The 19,548-nt window shown below is 43.1% G+C and overlaps 1 protein-coding gene and 1 pseudogene across 6 annotated transcripts in view; both read left to right on the top strand.

Annotated features, from left to right (window-relative positions):
- The window catches only part of LOC126183466 (serine/threonine-protein kinase NIM1), a 486,904-nt gene that overhangs the window by 42,736 nt on the left and 424,620 nt on the right, over positions 1-19,548 (top strand). The window lies entirely within an intron of this gene.
- LOC126186121 (5S ribosomal RNA) lies at positions 17,556-17,673 on the top strand (annotated as a pseudogene).

Genomic DNA, 19,548 nt, shown 5'->3' with positions numbered 1-19,548 from the left:
TATTCAAAGAAAATAATTACACCAAAGTCAGCGTGGTTCATGGTGGTCCCCTGGACACTATAGAATGTTGGACACCGTTTTTAATAGGGTGTGTGATCACCACGAAAGGTTACGCGCGCTTTGCAACGTGCTCCCATGCTGGCTATAAGGTTGGTAAGGGATTCTTGTGGTAGAGCGTTCTATTCCACCACAAGCGCGGTTGACATTTAGTTAGAGATGGGGACCCTCCACGCCCGCACCAACATGGTGACCAGACCAAAAGTTCTACTGTCACTGCTGGCCGCGGTGGTCTAGCGGTTCTGGCGCTGCAGTCCGGAACCGCGGGACTGCTACGGTCGCAGGTTCGAATCCTGCCTCGGGCATGGGTGTGTGTGATGTCCTTAGGTTAGTTAGGTTTAAGTAGTTCTAAGTTCTAGGGGACTTATGACCTAAGATGTTGAGTCCCATAGTGCTCAGAGCCATTTTGATCTACTGTCACCTCCGTCAACATGTTAGTTATCTAATAGGTGGATCACAGGATGCTGGGCTGTGATGTTATCCGTGCGTCTGGTAACACGGTCCATCAGGTGATATATAGTGGACGAAACGCGTATGAGGGTAGCAATTTGAAGAGCAGAGGGAAAAAAGTGCCAAGGCTCTTGCCGTGGGAAAAAAAACCTCAGCGACAGTGAGATGGGTAGTAAGAGCAATAGTGGCTTACTAGCGGCGATAGTTCATGCAAGGTTGGGTTTGTTAGTATGGGTATCATGCATCATTACCGTGGCAAGCGATGGCGATGTATCGCTGTTTGCTGCAGCCGCTGCATTCCTGGAACAATCAAGATCGGCCATAGATCATCTCACTGTGTGTGGGGGGTGTGGAGCTTGTCTGTATGCAGTGTACGGTACGGCTTCCCTGCGTGGTGCCAGTTACTCTTGACAGCTGTAGGATGCTTCAGTACGTCTTCATCACCCATCCCACATTCGGTCGATGGAATATAAGTCAGGGGAACGGGGATGTTAGTCCATTCGCCGAATATCCTCTCGTTCCAGAAGCTCCTCCACAGCCGATTGTTATCCATAAAAATGAACTCAGAATCTAATTCACCCCTGGAAGCATGCGCATGGGGAAGGAGTACAGCGCAGGTAGATGTGCTGTTGGAACGAGAGGATATTCGGCGAGTGGACTGGCCCGCCCGTTCCCACGACTTAAATGCCATCGAGTACTTGTGAGACGCGTTGCTGAGACGTGTACCAACGACCATCCAGCAGTTTTCAATCGAACTCGTGGAGAAGTGGAACACTGTACCACAAGAACTTACCAACCTTGTGGCCAACATCGGAGCACGTTTCAGAGCACGCGTCACCGTCCACGGTGGTAACACGCCATATTAAGATCCACGACCCCCTTTTAGTAATCTCCAGGAGACCATAAATCGGAGTGACTTCAGTATAATTATTATCTTTGAATAAAATCATCATTAACTCTATATATATGAAGATGGTCACCGTCGGTAACCATGCAGCTCGTTAGAATGAAATGAATATTCTTACCTGCATACAGGCGTTGATGTAAGTCAACGGGGAGAGTTGAAAATGTGTGCTCCGACCGGGACTCGAACCCGGGATCTCCTGCTTACATGGCAGACGCTCTATCCGTCTTTTTTTTTTGGTCGAAGCGGACGTCACATGACATCCATTGAAGTTCGTTGTTGATCTTTACACGCAGTTTTTTTTGTTACAGAGACACGCCAGGTCTCTGACCGAACACGCTGAGCTACCGTGTCGGCTACCCATGTGAGCCACCGAGGACACGCCTGGAACAGATACCATCTTCATATATATTCACCGGCCATTAGACCATCTTCTTCTGTGCGGATGCACGAACAGTGCCCGAACTCCCGGGTAATGATTATGATGGGCAGGGGCACTATGAATATAGTGTGGGACAATAAGTTGCGAATGTGGGCCTCACGGGAGGCGTGCCAGTGATAAGTCCCTGCAGTCGCACTATCCTCTCTATCCTCGGTGGCTCAGATGGATAGAGCGTCTGCCATGTAAGCAGGAGATCCCAGGTTCGAGTCCCAGTCGGGGCACTATTTTCAACTGTCCCCGTTGACTTATATCAACACCTGTGTGCAGCTAAGGGTATTCATTTCACTGTAAAAGTATAATTTATGTTCGTCTCATTGCGTATTTATTTCATATAATAAAACAATTCGCTTCAGTTGACAGAAAGTAGTGGCAACTGAAGCGGATTTTTTGTTACGTAAACATGATCCACAGTTGCGCGAGTTAGCCTGATCAAATGCTTTGTATTTCTTTCAGTTGCTTATATACTGTACTGTACTGTAGAAGTTCCTTCTGTGGATGGTCCAAATTTCATCGAGCTATGTTACTTGGCAGTAAGGCATCATACGTAAGCACCTTCATCCGTAAGTTCTAAACACTACTAAAGAAATTCTGTTTAACTCATCTGTGCCCTCCTACAGTCTCTCAAAGACACACTTTCCCGTACACTACAGCGTCAACGGCAAACAGTCATAGATTGCTGCTCAACCTCTCCGTCCTATCGGTAATGTACACTATGTGATCAGAAGTACCTGAACGCCCCAAAAACTTACATTTTTCATATTAGGCGCATTGTGCTGCCACCTGCTGCCAGCTACTCCATATCAGCGACCTCAGTAGTCATTAGACATCGTGATAGAGCAGAGTGGGGCGCTCCGCGGAACTCACGGACATCGAATATGGTCAGGTGTTTGGGTGTCACTTCTGTCATACGTCTGTAAGCGAGATTTCCACACTCCTAAACATTCCTAGGTCCAATGTTTCCGATGTGAAAGTCACGTGGAAACGTGAAAGGACACGTACAGCACAAAATCGTACAGACCGACCTCGTCAGTTGACTGACAGAGACAGCCGGCAATTGAAGAGAGTAGTCGCGTGTAATAGGTAGACATCTATCCAGACCATCACACAGGAATTCCAGACTGCCCAGGACCCACTGCAAATACCACGACAGTTAGGCGGGAGGTGAGAAAATTTGGATTTCATGGTCGAGCGGCTGCTCATAAGCCACACATCACGCCAGTAAATGCCAAACGACACTTCTCTTCGAGTAAGGAGCGTAAACATTGGACGGTTGAACAGTGGAGAAACGTTGTGTGGAGTGACGAATCACGGTACACAATGTGGCGATCCGATGGCTGGGTGTGGGTATGGCGAATGCCGTGTGAACGTCATCTGCCAGCGTGTGTAGAGCCAAAAGTAAAATTCCGAGGCGGTGGCGCTATGGTGTGGTCGTGTTTTTCATGGAGCTTGTAGCCCTTCTTGTTTTGCGTGGCGTTATCACAGCACAGGCCTACATTGATGTATTAAGCACCTTCTTGCTTCCCACTGTTGAAGAGCAATTCGGGTATGGCGATTGCATGTTTCAACACGATCGAGCACCTGTTCATAACGCACGACCTGTGGCGGAGTGTTACACGTCAATAACATCCCTGTAATGGACTGACCAGCACAAAGTCCTCACCTGAATCTTATAGAACACCTTTGTGATGTTTTGCAACTCCAACTTCATGCCAGGCCTCACCGACCGACATCGATACCTCTCCTCAATGCAGCACTCCGTGAAGATTTGGCTGCCATTCCCCAAGAAACCTTCCAGCACCCGACTGAACGTAAGCCTGCGAGAGTGGAAGCTGTTATCAAGGCTAAGGGTGGGCCAACATCGTATTGAATCCCAGTAGTACCGATGGAGGATGCCAAGAACTTGTAAGTCATTTTCAGCCAGGTGTCCGGATACTTTTGATCACATAGTGTACGTAAAAAAAAAACAATAGTGGCCATATTACATTTCCCCGGGCTCTCCTGTCGATACCCTTTTCTCTGATGAACACTCGCCGCGATGGAAAACATACTGGATTCTATTACGTAGAAAGTCTTGGAGCCATTCCTATACCTGAGAACCAATTCCGTATGCTTAGACATTGTTTAACAGTCTGCAGTGGAGCAGTGTAACAAACGATCTCTGGAAGTGTAGAAATACCTGTTGCCTTTTATCCACGGTTCGCAGAATATCACGAGAGGAAAGAGAAAATTGAGTTTCGCACCAACGATGCTTTTTAAATCTGTTCTGATTTTTGTACATAAGTTTTTCTGTCCCAACGAAACTGATTATATCCGAACTTCGAACATGCTTAAGAATTCTACACGAGCCGACGGTAAGGATATTGGTCTGTAATTTCGCAGGTCTGTTCTGTTACCTCCTACCCTTTTCCCAGACGCTTGGGTCCTTGCAATGGGCAAGAGATTCGTGATTGATGCAAACTAAATAAAGGGACGATACCGAAGAGGACTCCCTGAAAAACACAACTGCGATTCCTATCCGGTCGTGGCGACTCATTTATTTTCAGATCTTTCAGTTGTTTCGCAACGCCGGGTATGGCTGTTTCTACGACCACCAAACGAGAGTCCGTGGGACGGTCGAACGATGGTATGTCTATACGATCCTCCTGCGTGAAAGATTTCTTAAATACGAAATTTAAAATTTCAATCTTCTATTGCCACACCAGAATGGTCGACGGGTGACTGAATACAAACTTTTGGTCTGCTTAGCGATTTCACGGCAATATCTTTCGCTAACTTAAAACGGTGGAAATTGTTGCACGCTTCCCGCATCGACACCTTAAAGAATCTGTCAGTTTGCTGTCACTGAAGGAGGAGAAAATAGGAATCGTTGTGTGAAGGGAATTTCATCCCAGCGCTGTGCATACTGTATTACACGTGACTCGCCGACTGCTTGGCGAAACGACACAGGACGGAAAGTAGGCTTCTGACATTGCAGCAGCTCTCACCGGATTCAACATTAATTCCCCACCCAGCGGCACGTATCTTAAGTTTTCACCATTTAGTATCTTAAAGTCCTTTATTTTACACCGACTTGAAAACTGTTAAACGTATCAACCATTGTAGCTCTCTCCTCTAATGTCGTCGCACAGTTTTTATCGCCTATAAATTTCCTCTAGCAATTACAATAAAATTTTACGGTTATAATACCACATAAATCTTTATTCAACAATTGGTCTTCGGGATCACGTGAAGGGGATATTCGTCTCACGATATGTTCGACTCTGCTGCAACATCCAACGCGAAGGGATCAGAACTTTATTGGTCACAACGGCGAAAAACAAGAACAATCTGGCTTTAGGAGAACGTGACGAAACTGCCCGCTGAAGCCTGCTAAACCACTGAAATTCTCGCCAGAAGTGACCGCCGCAATTTCCTGCAGCTTACTGAAACCACACGAATAGCCGATAGCTCTTTCTTTCCCTGAACTTTGGTAAAACTCCTCACTCTCATCTTCGAAGTGTACGTGACGAGAAAGTGAATCCAGCATGGCCAATATCTGTTGGAGATAACGTGCAACTCCAGAAACTTCTTAAGCCAGGTATATCCCATTTCTGACGTGCTGCGGAATTACACGATGATGCAAAGACTAGGAAGTTATTGACTTATTACTGACGGCACTTAGGAACTCGTGTCAGATGGAGATGGAAAATTTCTGGATAGAACTTGAGGATCGAGTCTCACACACGCGAGGGGGGAGTTAATGTAATTGATAGTGTCAGGATGTCTGTATATGTCTCTCTGTTGCTAATATCGCTAAGGAATACACAAATAAACGGTAAAAATACACGTGTAGAGAATGATAAACCTTAATTTTTGCAATTCAAACACGAAGTGTAATAGTAGCTTCTGTACGAAATGATATGAAAAATCGAATGTAATTGATTTATTTCTTCGGTACTGTCTGACATTCTGCTGCAGTCTAAATCCAAAGCTCGTTAGCAATGTCCACTGGATCTTACTGAATGGCAATGTAGCACTGATGATATAATACCGGATAACCGCCTTCAGAAATCTCTGGAAAGAAAAGAGCTGATATCCGCTGAACTGCGAAAGAGGTGTGAATAATCAGATTAAAACCGAGTCCGGTGTTTCTCTGTTGGTATATTAATTAATTCATTCTGGAAGTAACGTCAGACGAGGTAAGGGTACCTATTCGAAGTATGAAGAAAGGGAGGAATTAGGAGATTATGGTGTCTCAACAGAAATGATTAAAACTGGAGTGTAAGTTACACGAAACGACTCTGCAAAATTGTTTACAAATTTTTTGCGAAATAAGACAATTGCCCAAAACTGAAACAATAATATAATTATTTATTTGTATTTTCTACTACCAGTCATTTATATTTGTTTTATGTTTAATTTAGCATATTGCAACACGCTTCGCGGTTGTTTTGACCATCTTCAGGCGTTTCTACACACTGAAAACTGTTGTTTAAAAATAAATTGCCTTAAGCTAAATCAACATAGAACTTTTTGTTTACTGTTCGCTGCTGGAGTGTCTGTTGGAGTATCTGGAGGGAGGGAGTGGCGGCAGCGGTTTGACAGAAATTGGTGTCCACTTCTGTTTGCTTCTGGTGTGGTTGTTTATTATGTTTGACACCACAGTCTGTGTGGAATACAGACAGTTTTGCATCAACTACTATTGTGTACAAATCTTGTGACACACTTTCTTATAAGACAATGGTTCACTTACGAATTTGACGTCCCAATACTTTTTTGCATCATTGGTACACTGGCGGAATTGTTGTTTAACATTACACTAGTGCTCTCTCTATTTTGGTACTGTTTTTTGACGTAATTCGATACAGAAATTTTTCTACGTACATGTTAACACTATACACATAATGCATGGCGATCTTCCAGTGTTTGCATGAATATCGACTGTCTCGTTTTACAGCGGTATTCGTGCTACTGACATTCTTGTAGTCGTTTGTTTCACATATTAAGTCTATTGCATTAGAAATGCCCCAAGACTACTGCAGAATTCTGAGATTTCGTATTTGGTTATTTCATTAAGAATATTATCTCCATATTTCGTATTATGAATGAAAATTTCTAGTACTTCCGTGATGTCCATTCTTTTACTTTTTCCGATTCTATGCAAAATTTCAAGGTTGTCTTTGATTTTCAAAGGGTGGCCTGTGTGTGTAATGTTCTTTGCTACTATTGATTTGTTACATTCGTCCAGTCTGTAGGAGTCTATATGTTGTTTACACCGAGTTCTGAAATTTCTCCCTGTTTGATCTACATTTGTTGCTTTGACTGTAGGTAATTTTGTAAACGCCATCTCCATGAAGCGAAAGACATTGCTACAATGGTAATACCGTCTCCTGTGAGATAATCGAACTTAAGCGCTGTCGGGCTTGGCTGACACTTGCATGGATGACCGAGCTCTGTTGGCAGGCGGGGTGCACTCAGTCCTTACGAGGTCAACTGACGAGTTGCTTGAGTGATAAGTAGTGACTCCGGTCATGAAAACGGACAACGGCCGGGAGAACTCGGTGCTGACCACATGCCTCTCCACATCCGCATCCAGCGACGCCTGTCGGCTGAGGGTGACACGGTGGTCGGTGGATGACGCTGGGCCTTTCGAGGCCTGTTCGGACGGAGAGACATCCATCAAGATCGATATCTGGCGGTTTTGTATTGTAAATAAGCTTCCTGTGTAAGTTGTTGGTGCTGAAGCTGATTTTACGTATGTTTTTCGAATATCCTTGCTAATTTGTCAGACATTATGCCAAGATATGGTATTTCTACATATTTAACTGTCAGGGTGCTGTCAGTAGTGAGTGTAGTTTTATATTGTCAGTTCAGTTTGTGTTTTTGTCTGTTGTAGCATTGTACTGATGAGTAGAGAGTCATATCCATTGTTTATTGCGGTGCATTTTATGGTTTCTATTTCTTATTGGATTTCCGTATGTTAAAGTGTAAATTTGTGGCCTCTGTACAGTATTAATCTATATACAGCTTTTTTGGGGGGATATCGGATGTGTGGAGGAGTTTGGTATAGTGGTGTCTGTATAGGTTTTCTATAAACACTGAAAAAAAAACTCTTGGTTCTGTTTTGTTATTTACACGGCAACAAATGGTATAGAGTTGTTTTATTGATGCTCAAGAGTGAATTGGATACTTATATGCAGGCTATCGAATTTATTAAAAATGTTTGTTACTCCTCATCTGTGGCATCAAATGAGGGTGTCATCTATATACTTCTTATGGAATTTATCTTTGTTTTTGATGCAGTCTTTTAGTGTCAATATTTTATTCTCTATATGGTTGATAAATGTCTCTGCTATTGGCCACTAAGAGGGATTTCCATTGCTAGCCCTAGGTCCTGACTATAAATTTTGTTGTTGAAAGAGAAGTAATTATGTGAGTGAACTAAATTTAATACATCTATAAGCTCCATTATCTCTGGTATGCTCATTTTCTTGTTTTTAATAGGATCTTTCTTATTATCTCAACCGTTTCTACAGTACAGGTGTACAATGTCTAGAGATATAATCTTAGCTTGAGGTGGGACACTCAGGGCGTTCATACTGTTAATAAGTTCATAGCTGTTCTTTATGAAATATGATTTTTTGAATGTGCATTTTTCAACGAGTAAGTCATTTAGTTCTCTCATTAATTTTTATTAAGTAAATAGTGTTTACATGTATGTAAAAAAATTGTGCAGTGAATTACTTCAAACACAGGCCAAAATAAATACTGTAATAGTGTAATGTTACACAACAGCTCCGTATGTGTACCAGTAATGCAAACGAGGCTTTGGTACGCCAAAATCGTTAGTGAACACCTGTTATATCAAAAGCGTATCGCACGATTTTCACACCGTAACAACTCATGGGATACGATCTACATTCCACACAGGCGGTGGTGTCAGACACGACATACAACATATGCCGCTCCACACACGCAGAAGACATCGGTGGACATAAATTTCTGTCCAACCATTGCTCCTCCTCCCTTCAATTACCCCAACAGCCACTCCAGCAGCGAAGAGTAAACAAAAAATTCTATGTTTATGACAATTTATCTTCAAGTAACAATTTTCTGTATGAATAAACACTTGAAACACATGAAGTTGATCAAAACATACACGAAACACTTTGCAATATATTAAACTAAGCACAAAACAAATCAAAATGTCAGGTAACAGAAAATACAAAAAAGGACACACACAAGGAGAGACAAACTATAGACTTATAAGACTCTTACCCAAATTTTATGAGATATTCGGAAAATTATCTCCAATCACATAGATAACAAATTGATGTTTTAGCCAGACGAGGCAACAAGCTGCTTTTAGAAATGGATATATCATTTTCAACTCGTGACAGACTTCATAGAACGGATCAGACAGTGCTTGTCCGGGATCTCTAGGTTTTCCGAAAGCTTCTGATTCGGTTTCAACAAAATATGTATTATTAAACAAGGCATCGATTCAATATATCTTAGCATACTGAAGAATATATACTTCAATGAAAGTGCTTCCATTATCCTTCATAAGGAAAGTGAGATCAAACTGAATGAAGAATCAGGCAAGGAAGTTGCTTATCACCAAAACTCTTCTCAGTATACATACAGGACGTATACAGGCGGAAAAGGATTGTGCGTTAATGGAACATATTAGAATAATATGCGGAAACAATTTAAAATCTCAGGGTTGATCATTTAGCAACTGGAAGAGACATTTTGAGAATTACTAAGAGAGACGCGAATACTAACAAATCGCTTAGGGGGCCAGATAATTACGATTTCAACGAAATTTAAGATGGTCAGGGTGTGTATCCAGGGGAATGATGTTCTATTTCCAACGACGAGGTTTCTTACTTCAGTAAGCTCGACAAATGCGCTACCTAGTCTAAGGCGAAGAACAATATATTACATTCAAGAAATGCTGTACAAAACTGAATGTCCAACGCATGTCCCTAAATTTCGCCCTGTGATATAGTATTATACTGTATATTTATTCTACATTTTAGGTCTAGGCTAACTAAGTAAATGAGGTAATCTGTTTGACGGATACATGTTACGCTTTTGCCTCCGCAAAGGTTACGTACACTCCTACCAAGCCCGTACTAAACAGGAAACGCACTTTTTGAGTGCCCTGTTCTTGGTACGAATGTTAAAATTTATCTGTGTCTTTTACTATTCGGTTGACTCAAACTACACACTCTCACAAACTGTCAGCATCTATATCAAACGTTCTTCTGAATAGAAAACGCAACAAAAGGAAGTCTGTTAATGGTCTTATATTAATGTAGTATTCAGTGATTAGGTTTGGTCTACAAATTATTAATCAAGTTCGTTACTTGTCAGTGAGCTAGAGTCCCTAAGCACACTCCATATTATACACTACTTGGTGTTACGGATTGTAGCATGAAGGTAAATCTTTAGTTTAACTAATAAAACTCTCAGAAAAATCGTCGATCTTGGGCATTAGTGATCATGTCTGGTTTTTCTGTTCTCTTCACACTGTTCGTCCCTAAAGCACATGACTGAACACTTCATTTTTCAGACCATTTGGAGACATCCTTCTTCTATGAAAATTAGAACCCGTTTTCTCGACAAATAATCGATGTAGCGCATCTACCGCCTCCAGAGCGAGTGTTCGTCCTGTTTTCTGATTAGCTGAGTCAGACTACGGTGAGTGAGCGTTATCGCTGCCCTCATTTAATTAGGTACTTCCCCCGCTCGAACAGTGAAAAACCTTTAATTAAATTTCAAATTCTGCCAAATTATGGGCTCTAAAAAGGCAGACAAACTTTATATAACAATATCTTTACATGTCAGAAGGCCTGTATTATGGAAATACCGCCTGTTTTATAAAATTCCTTTCACAGTTTTCCTTGTGCACTACAGGATTGTACAATGTTATGTACACTCTTATACATAATCCAGTTACGTAACATTTCAAGATACATTCTCAGGTACAGGTTGCATTCATCCCATCGGATATGCTAACAGCACTGCAACTTATATTGCTAAACAAAAACCACTTGCATTGAAAACGAATGTTCCGAAATACAGTACATACGTGATTGCCTCGATCCATGGCTTTCAGAATGTTATGCAAGAAAGGTGCGAGTTGGGTTTCAAATGATCGATGTTTCCGGAAGCCATAGTGATTGGCGTAGAGGAGATCATTGTGTTTGAAATATCTCATTACATTAGAGCTCAGAATTCAACAAGGTTCAACAACAAACGGATATCAGGGATATTGAACGCAATTTCGTGAATCATTTCCACTGCTCTTCTTGTAGACTGGTGTGACCTGTACTTTCCTTCCGGGGGATCTTCGGTGTATTATGTTTAAAAGAGGTGCTAACTCAGCAGCAAATTCAGTATAGAACTTGACACGGATTTCATCAGGCCCTCTTGCTTTGTTTAGTTTGAACGATTTCACGTTTCCCAACGCCTATATTTCATTCATATTTACAGTGGTACGAGCAACACTCCTGAGTTTTGCTTTGTAAATGAACATTTGGAAACGGAATTAGGCATTTCTGCTTCTGCTTTGATACCCTCAATTTCAGTTCCTGTCTCGTCCATGGGTGTCTGGACACTAATATTGGGGCCACCAGTAGCCGTTACATGCGATCAGAATGTTTTATCCCTCTTGGCAACCAGAAACGTTTCGTTTCTTTGAGCTTCTCTCTACCTACAGCCCTCTGCTTTGTTTTTTCACCTATTGCGCTGTAGTCTTTGTTTCTTTAGAAGTTTCTTTGCAGTGACTGTATACCATGGAGGGTCGCTGCCATTATGAACTTTTCAACTAGGTACATGCCTATTCCACCCATGGTCAACAATTATTTTAAACTTCAGCCATAATTCATTTCCATGCTCCTATTCTGAGCTAAGAGTTTCAAGTTCCTCATTGAGATATGACACTACTGTCTATTTATCTAGTTCACTCAATGTATAAATATTTCTACTTGCTTTAGTTGCCTTTTGTGCCCTGGTATTCATTATTGCTACAAGTGCCTCATAGTTATAGATACCAGTTTCAATGTGGACATCCTCGAAGAGGTAGGTCTATTTGTTGCCATTAGATCCAGTTTATTTCTAGCGTGGATGTGGTGAATTATCTGTTCCAAGTAGTTTTCAGAAAAGGGATTTAGTAACGCTTCACAGTATGTCTTGTCACGACCACCACTAACAAAACTGTAAGTAACTCAATTCATTGTTCGATTGTTCAAGTCTCCCAGAGGATTCTAGTATGGCTGTGGAACTTACGTGCTAGCGAACTGAGGTTTTCCGTCAGCAACTATTACAGTTTTATGCCTGGTTTAGCGACTCCATACACGCTTAGAGAACGACGCATCAATTGGCGAATACATAGCTGGGGACACAACTCTCGGGCTACATCTCTGCCCAGCATATTCACAGGCGATCAATAATGCCTTTTAAAGGATGACTAAATATCGCTATCCGACAGACTGGAAAATGAAGTTTTTACTGTATTCCAAGAGACAAGGAAAGACCAAGATGACGGCCTAATGAAATGTGGGCAGAGAGCGTTAGAAAACATACAGAAGCGACACGGGGTTCGTGAACACGGAAAAGTGTACAGTAGGCCTCTGTTTAGCGTTGTACTTGCTAAGCAGAAAATTTTCCTATCTTTTCTAATATTCCGATGGCATTCTCTGCTCCATTTTGCTACTTGAAAGTGTGCTCTGCGCATATTGACCTTAGTATCTAAGGAATGCTAAACTACAAAGACTGTGCACATCGTAATGACTTTAAACACTGATATTGTTTTCAGAAGATTTGCTTAACAACCCATTAACTGAATAGAATACAACCTTGTTAAGATTATTTTTTCAAGAAGCAGTAGTTCAAAAATGGTTCAAATGGCTCTGAGCACTATGGGACGTAACTTCTAAGGTCATCAGTACCATAGACTTAGAACTACTTAAACCTAACTAACCTAAGGACATCACACACACCCATGCCCGAGGCAGGATTCGAACCTGCGACCGTAGCGGTCGTGCGGTTCCAGACTGTAGCGCCTAGAACCGCTCGGCCACTCCGGCCGGCAAGCAGTAGTTCACCCTATCTAGTTGTCATAATGACCATCACTGAACAGAATAGATTTTGTGTTCCCCTACAATTCTGTCATTAAATCAATTACAGTCTATAATACTGAATCGCGCCTCGTCTTTAAGAGATGGATAGCATTCTTCTGTGGAGGAATTTGTGCCTCAGATGAGTGGTAGCAGCAGCGCTTGAGCAGCGGTGGCTGCTGTCTATCTGACGCAACACGTTACCTCACCGGAACGTCTCGAGAGCGGTACATGCTAATTGCCAGAAGAATACGCTAAAGCCGATACGGAGCAACTAACGAAAGAAATGCAGAGCAGCCATTTATAGAGAAAACTATAACTCGTAAAAAAGTAGCTCTACTCATGGGAAGATTAGGTAGCTCTGGTGTCGTATCAACTGAGCACTATGGGACGTAACTTCTAAGGTCATCAGTACCATAGACTTAGAACTACTTAAACATAACTAACCTAAGGACATCACACACACTCATGCCCGAGGCAGGATTCGAACCTGCGACCGTAGCGGTCGCGCGGTTCCAGACTGTAGCGCCTAGAACCGCTCGGCCACTCCGGCCGGCAAGCAGTAGTTCACCCTATACAGTTGTCATAATGACCATCACTGAACATAATAGATTTTGTGTTCCCCTACAATTCTGTCATTAAATCAATTACAGTCTATAATACTGAATCGCGCCTCGTGTTTAAGAGATTGATAGCAGAAGGATGTGGGAAACATTTCTATACCGATAATAATCTCTCACACCTCTAGTGAGAAGAGAGCGTATCGTATGTTGAAAGGCATTGTTCATAAAACGAAGGCACTGTTATTTCAATCAAAAAAATATTAAATCTCACACTGCTTATAGCTATTAATTGATTATCCGTATTTCATTGACGAAGGGAGAAAATATTAACTCCACCAAATGCTGCAGGCGAAATGGAATGCAGGCGTTTAAAACTAGAAGTGACAGAATATGCAAAAGGGCTATTCAGAAAAAGCTACGGGTAACACACAAGGCTGTAGAGGCAAGCATGGATAGGATAAAGATAAATGCTGCCTATAAGAAAATTACACTGGTGTCCAAATTTAAAACAACAAACGGAAATTTTTTAAGGTTGCGTCAATTTTGCCACAATACAGTATGAACAGGCTATAGTACAGTAGAAACAATGTAAAGGATACAGAACGCAAAGAATCGCAACGTACATAACGGTAGACAAAAATGTTCTACGTTTTTTCCAAATCAACGGATTTTCCCACACATTCCGACAACTGGTTAATATGCTCAGTGCGGGGTGTGGCTATCTTTGGTAGCAATGTAGGCCTGACAACGTCGTGGCATGCTGTGAATGATGTCATCAGTCTCATGTTGCGGCAATAACGCCCATTCATCCTGCAGAGATGCTCGCAGTCTTGGAGAGTAGTTGGTGGGTGCTGACGTGATGCAAGCTGTCTCCCTAGTGCATCCCACACATTCTCTATGGGACTGAAATCGGGAGAGAGAGCAGGACACATCATGCGTGCAATACAGTATCTTCCGTTCCCAAGAAAACATCAACCACCCGTCCTCTATGAGGGCGAGCATTATTGTCCATCAATATGAAGTGCAGGCCCACAGAACCTCGAAACAACCGGAAATGAAGTCCCATGATCTCGTCACGATACCTAACAGCAGTTAAATCTTGTCGATTAACCCGTACAATTTTATGAAGAGAGATTAGAGTGATAAACGTAATTCCTGCCCACCCCATTATGGATCCTCCTCGATATCTGTGTATTTCCACAATGTTTGGCTCCGGAAATCGTGTTCCACGTTTCCTCCAGATGCGAACCCATCGAGAATCACTCTCCAGACTAAATCGGGTTCATGTGTGACAGTAATGTCGGCCTACTGTTCGACCGTCCAGGAGGCATGTTGATGACTCCACTCTAGACATATCCTTCTTGAAGACGCGTAAGAGGTAGAAATAGAGCAGGTCTCCGACAATAAAGCCACTCTGCCGAAGCCTTCTGCACACCATTTGCCTCGATATAACACGTCAGTGGATGCTGTGAGGTCAGACGCCAGTTTGCGTGCAGTACTAAGGTGGTACCGTCATGTCCTTACAGCCAAATAACGGTCCTCTTTTTCTGATGTCAGCCGTGGTCAGCCCTGCCGTGGTCTTCGGGATACAGTTTCGGTCTCTATAGACTGTCGCCTCATCCGAGAAACAACAGAGCGATTTACATTAAGCCATCGAGCCATATCAGTTTGCTACTGTCCCGCTTCCTTTCTTCCTATGGTCCTCCACAGCAGAGAGTCCGGTAGACATCCTCTCTGTGCCATACTGCTCCATCTGTGACTGTGTACACAGCGACTGTGGAAGTGACACTACACGGCAAAATCTACCTCGTTTCATGGGTGCCCTAACGTCATCGTTGGCATGGTTGTCTGATGACCGGAGTGCCAACTTCCGTGCAGAATACGACCGTACGAGCATCTTTTTGACAATATGATTATATTCTGAATTATGCAGAAGATGGAGTTGTTGCTTTAATTTAGGACTCCAGGGTACATACACCTTTCGAGAATGGAAAGACAGCAATATGTATATCAAGAGCTCAGAGGGCAAACCAGTACTAGGCAAAGAAGGAAAGATAAAAGTTTGAAGGAATACATAGAAGAGCTATACAAGGCAAATGAACTTAAAGGCAATATTATAGAAAGGGAAGAGGAAATAAATGAAGATAAAAAGGGAGATATACAGTGGGATGACAAAAGTATTGGGATAACGATATGAACACATACAGATGGCATGCACAAGGTGTAAAGGGGCAGTACGTTGGTGAAGCTGTCACTTGTACTCCGGTGATTCACGTGAAACTGTTATCGATGAAATAGTCGCCGCACAACAGGAACTGACAGACTTTGAAAGCGTAGTTGGAGCTAGATGCATGGAAAAACACATTTCGGAAATCGTTTCCGAATTCAGTATTCCGAGATCCACAGTGTCAAGAATGTGCCGAGAATACCAAATTTCAGGCATTACCTCTCACCAGAGACAACGCAGTGGCCGACGGCGTTCACTTAACTACCGAGACCAGCGGCGTTCGCTTAGAGACGTCAGTGCTAACAGTCAAGCAACACTACGTGACATAACCGCAGAAATCAATGTGAGACGTACTACGAAATTATCCGTTAGGACAGTGCGGCGAAATTTGGCGTTAATCGGCTATGGTAGCAGACGAACGACGCGAATGCCTTTGCTAACAGCACGAAATCGCCTGCAGCGCCTCTCCTGGGCTCGTGACAATGTCGGCTGGACCCCAGACGACTGGAAAACCGATACCTGGTCAGATGAGTCCCGATTTCAGTTGGCAAGAGCTGATGGAAGGGTTCGAGTGTGGCGCAGACTCCAGAAAACTATGGACCCAAGTCCTTAACAAATCACTGTGCAAGCTGGTGGTGGCTCCACAGTAGTGTGGGCTGTGTTTACATGGAATGGAATGGATCCTATGGATGTTCATTTAGTTGGAGACCATTTGTAGACATTAATGAGTGTCGCGTCCCCAACAACGATGGAATTTTTATGGATGACAGTGCACCACGTCATCGGGCCATAACTGCTCGCGACTGATTTGAAGAACATTCTGGACAATTCGAGCGAGTGATTTGGCAGCCTAGATTGCCTGACATGAGTCCCATCGATCATTTATGGAACTTAATCGAAAGATCAGCTTCTGCACAAACTCCTACACCGGCTACACTTTTGCAGTTATGGACGGCTGTAGAGGCAACATGGCTCAACTTTTCTGCAGGAGCTTTCGAACGTCTTGTAGAGTCCATGGCACGGCAAGCCGCCGCACTACAGTGGGAAAAAGGAGGTCCGACACGATATTAGGAGGTATCCCATGACTTTTGTCACCCCAGTTTATATTGGAAGATAGGTTAAAGAAACGCAAACCTGCGTTTACAGCATTTGTAGATTTAAAGAAATATTTTGACGATATTGACTGGACTACATTCTTTGAAATTTTGAATGTAGCAGGGATAAAATACATGGAACGAAGGTTTATTTACAGCTTGTACAAAAACGAGACTGCTGTTGGAATAGTCGAAACGTATGACAGGGAAGCAGCGGTTGAAAAGGGAGTCAGTGAGGAACGTAGCCTATTCCCAGTGTTTTTCAGTCTGTATAGTGCACAGACAGTAAAGGAAGTCAAGGAGAAATTTCGGAAGGGAATTAAGCTTCTTGGATAATAAGTAAAACTTTCAGTTATGATAATGACATTGTAATTGTGTCAGTGACTGTAAAGGAGTTGGAAGAGCAGCTGAAAGGATTAGACAGTCTCTTGAAAAGTGTTTATAAAATGAAGAATGACAAGGGTCAAATTAAACTGGGCTGTACTGAGGAAATTATCGCCGGCCGGTGTGGCCGAGCGGTTCTAGGCGCTTCAGTCTGGAACCGCGCGACCGCTACGGTCGCAGGTTCGAATCCTGCCTCGGGAATGGATGTGTGTGATGTCTTTAGGTTAGTCAGGTTTAAGTAGTTCTAAGTTCTAGGGGACTGATGACCACAGATGTTAAGTCCCATAGTGCTCAGAGCCATTTGAACCATTTTTTTGAGGAAATTATCCAACGGCCTTGCCGCAGTGGTGACACCGGTTCCCGTCAGATCACCGACGTTAAGCGCTGTCGGGCTGGGCTAGCATTTGGATGGGTGACCATCCGGTCTGCCGAGATCTGTTGGCAAGCGGGGCGCGCTCAGCCCTTGTGAGGTAAACTGAGGAGCTACTTGATTGAGAAGTAGCGGCTCCGGTCTCGTAAACTGACATACGGCCGGGAGAGCGGTGTGCTGACCACATGTCCCTCCATATTCGTATCCAGTGACGCCTGTGGAAAGAGGATGACACGGCGGCCGGTCGGAACCGTTAGGCCTTCATGACCTGTTCGGGAGGAGTTATACTGAGGAAATTACATTAGGAAACGAGGCACTGAAAGTAGGAGATTAGTTATGCTATTTGGGCAGCAAAATAACTGATGATGGCCGAAGTAGACAGGACAGACCGGTAACAGTAAGAAAAGCATTTCCAAAAAAGAGGAATCTCTTTTCATCGAATATAAATTTAAATGTTAGGCATTGCTTTCTGAAGGTACTTGTCTGTAGTGTAACTTTATAAGTAAGTGAAATGTCGATGATTAACAATTCAGGCAGGAAGCTTTTGAAATGTGGTGTTACAGAAGAACGCTTAAGATTAGATGGAATAACTAATGAATGGAGACTGAATCGAATTGGGGAAAAAATAAGTTAATGCCACAGCTTGACTTAAAGAAGGTATCGGCTGATAGGACCAACTCTGAGGCATCAAGGAATCGCCAATTTTGAAATAGAAGGAAGTGTGGGGGGGAGAGGGAGAGGAGGGTACAACACTGTTGAGGGAGACCAAGGCTCGACTATTCGAATACAGTAAGCCTATTCAAATGGATGCAGGTTATTCAGTCATGCGGCAGCCTGCATATAATAGACAAGCCTGAAGAGCTGCATTAAACCAGTCTTCGGATTGAAGATAAGAACAACGACATGTTCTGTAGATCACATGATCGATGCATGCGTTTCTCGAAGTAATGCAAACAGTTAATTTGGTGATCATGGCCTTCCGATGAAGTGGTCAGGTAGATTTTCGTTCATTGCTATTGTCGATTGCTGCTACAGTGCAGAAAGTTAGACTACAGTGCATTAGGCTGTTTCTATATATTCGCCCGCGCCGTTGCCTTGATTTATGTAGATGTAAACAGATGCGAACTTAGAACGCACAGCTGGTTGGAGCAAGTATATGAAAGCCGGTATGTGGGACCAGGGACCTGTAGAAGGAGAAGCCTCGCTGTTCCAGGACTTTAGAGAGGTCCCTCGGTAGCTAGGACTGACATAAACGTCTGCTAGAGGCTGTTACAGGGAAAACAAGCCATTGTGCTCGAAGAACAATATTCGCAGGGAGGCCGCAAATTGTTACTCTCGCCCATTAATTCTCTGCACTCATCTAGACGGTAGTGTGCTGAGTCCATACTGCAACAGAATGTGCTTCTAGAAATAGTGAACTTCCGAAAAAAACACCGGTTCGTAATTCTTGGGGATTTTCAAACGCTGTAACTGTAACACAGGGTGCTTAGAAACCGTCTGAACAGATTGTAAGAGTGTTGCAAGGTAGTTTGCGCTGAGAAACAGCTTTTAAGAAAAAAATTCGATACGTGGCGCCATTTTTCGAGTTAATCAGCATTGTAGTTATCCCATCAGGCCGTTGCTCGCAAATTGAAGCGGCCCGCCAAAGACGGTGTCGCCAGTCGTGTTCTTCGTTTGGTTTCCTATAACCGAACAAGAGAGCGACATAAAAATTGGGCATGGGCCGCTAGTAAGGATCGAACCCAAACCAAAGACTGAGTAGTCTCATGCACTATCATCTACGCCATAAGAACAGCTGACACTAATTTTATCTGGCGAGCAGCTTGAATATGCGTGTTCAACGATCTGATTGACCATCTTCAATGATAATTAACTCGGAAACGGCGCAACGTATCGGATATTTTTCTTAACGTTGTTTGAGCACAGCGCACCCTGCAGCAGCCTTACAA

Source organism: Schistocerca cancellata, chromosome 4 (genome assembly GCF_023864275.1).
Source record: "Schistocerca cancellata isolate TAMUIC-IGC-003103 chromosome 4, iqSchCanc2.1, whole genome shotgun sequence".
Taxonomy (NCBI): domain Eukaryota; kingdom Metazoa; phylum Arthropoda; class Insecta; order Orthoptera; family Acrididae; genus Schistocerca; species Schistocerca cancellata.
The sequence above is the reverse complement of the archived record's forward strand: the minus strand, read 5'-3'. Positions and strand labels throughout refer to the sequence as shown.